The sequence below is a fragment of the Myotis brandtii genome, unplaced genomic scaffold, assembly GCF_000412655.1.
Source record: "Myotis brandtii unplaced genomic scaffold, ASM41265v1 scaffold517, whole genome shotgun sequence".
Lineage (NCBI taxonomy): Eukaryota > Metazoa > Chordata > Mammalia > Chiroptera > Vespertilionidae > Myotis > Myotis brandtii.
The window spans coordinates 1,268,896-1,271,046 of NW_005369706.1; the positions used below are offsets into that span (position 1 = coordinate 1,268,896).

Sequence of the window (2,151 nt, forward strand, 5' to 3'; positions counted from 1 at the left end):
GTCCTCCGCCTCGCACAAGGGGGCGACCTGAACTGCCATTGGGTTCCCCTCGCCTGCAGGAGGTGGGCTTTGGAGAAGTCGGGATTGAGGAGGAGGAAGGCAGTCCAGGGAGAGGTGATGCGGGGGCGGTGATGGCTGTTTTGTATCCTTTCCTGTTAAAGGGCTAGGGATTACTGCTTTTTTCCCACCCCCTCTTCCCCTCTACCTTAGTAATGGGAGACCAGAGAGAAGCCTTGCTGTGGTGACACCCCTCCCCTTGTGGGGTAGGGGTGCGAAAGGGCTTTAGGGAGTAGCCCGCAGGACAGGCTAGAGGATCACCCCTGTTCTGGTGGAGGTTGCGCTTTCGGGTCTTGGGAACTGCACATTGGAAGAGGGCAGCTGGGAGAGGTGGTGCCTTCCTCCCCCAGGCGAAGCGGGGGCGGTCTCACTGGAGGAAGGAACGTCTGGTCGCTGGCTCTGAGTTTGTGTCTTCCAATCCGCTTTCTTTCTTTAGGAAGTACCAGGATTCCCGGAACAGAAAATGGAGGCATTGCTTACACCTATGTTTGAGAAAAGGAGGGGGACGTGGAGTTCCCTGTTAAAACAGGCCTCTTGATTAGCAAAGTGGTGGCTCGTCTTTTGGGGGAGTTCCCTTCCTTCTGGGCTGTATTACTGCCAGACTTTCTCTGGCCAGGCCCGGAGGAGTGTGGTATGTGGTCAGGAGTGAGAAGAAATAGTGAGGTCATCCGGGTGCAGGAGAAGTGAAACTTAAAACCTGTCTCTACTGCTGTTGGATTGGGTCACCCCTGGTCTATGGCATGAAAGTTTTATTGGTTGGAGATCTGCTGCAGGAGTCTGATTGCCTGGGTCAGTGCAACAGGACAGAATCTAGTTCCCACATACTCCCTTCCTTGTCCTTAATTTGCTGCCATTTTGCCTTGAGCTTGTTAGAGTGTCTCCACTTGCTATGACTGGAGTGGGGCAGTGAATTGGTCATTGCCCGTTAGACTTGAGTTTGAATAACAAGTCTGTAAAAGCTCATTCTAATAAAGAAGCTGATCCATTGGGTTTGCCTTTTTATAGAATGAATCATGAACCTTGGATTCATCTGGGAAGGGGCCCCATGGATCACACATTCATATGCTTCCTGTCTTCCAGCATAGAATTATTACTTTGCACAGTCAACATTTTTATGTGCAAGTCTTGCTTTTCTAAGGAGACTAAGCTTTTTGAATGCAGGAATTGGCGCTCCTCTTGTGTCTCCCACAAGGTCTTTGCACACAGTGGGCACTCATGAGAATAGAGGATGTGAATGGATAGAACTCAACAAGCTTTTTTAACTACAGTTTAAGGAGAAAGAGATGGCTTGGCTGTCAGGGAGAGTGCCTGGAGATAACTGAGTGAAGGTACAAAGGCCTTTAAGCCCTTTGTAATAAGAAGTCTTGATCTCGCCCTAGCCAGTTTGGCTCAGTGGATAGAGCATCAGCCTATGGACTGAAGGGTCCCGGGTTTGATTCTGGTCAAGGGCATAGGCCTGGGTTGTGGGCTCAATCCCCAGTAGGGGGTGTGCAGGAATTAGCTGATCAGTGATTCTGTCCTCATTGATGTTTCTGTCTCTCCCTCTCCCTTCCTCTGAAATAAATAAAAATATATTTTTAAAAAAGTCTTGCTCTAACCGGTTTGGCTCAGCGGATAGAGCAGGGGTCCTCAAACTTTTTAAACAAGGGGCCAGTTCACTGTCCCTCAGACCGTTGGAGGGCCGGACTATAGTTTAAAAAAAAACTATGAACAAATTCCTATGCACACTGCACATATCTTATTTTGAAGTAAAAAAACAAAACGGGAACAAATACAATATTTGTATTTGCATATGGCCCGAGGGCCGTAGTTTGAGGACCCCTGGCCAAGACTGTAGCTTCTCTTCATTACTGTATCACCAACAGCTAGTGCTGGGTCACTTGTATAATAAAGTCTCAGTAACATTTTTGAATAAATGAATTTTTATGAGCGCTTATCAACTTCCTCTTAACTATAATAAGAGAAACGTCATTATTTCCTATCACCTTGTTGATAAACAAAAAGAAGCTTTCATTTGAGCAGAGTTTATGCCTCTGGTATCAGATTTGACAAAGTTTGTTCAACTTGTTGCGGGGGGTGGGGGGTGGGGCGGGA

At 47.6% G+C, this 2,151-nt stretch overlaps 1 protein-coding gene across 3 annotated transcripts in view; it reads left to right on the top strand.

Moving 5' to 3' along the window:
- Positions 1-2,151, top strand: part of ARF3 (ADP-ribosylation factor 3) — a 20,824-nt gene that overhangs the window by 512 nt on the left and 18,161 nt on the right. Inside the window, exon 1 of one of the 3 annotated variants that reach the window (XM_005877351.2) lies at positions 93-114. The exons of the other annotated variants lie outside the window; for them this stretch is intronic. The gene's annotated coding sequence lies outside the window, so the exon portion shown is untranslated. Of the gene's footprint in view, positions 1-92; positions 115-2,151 lie in introns of those variants that run through there. 3 annotated transcript variants of the gene reach the window in all.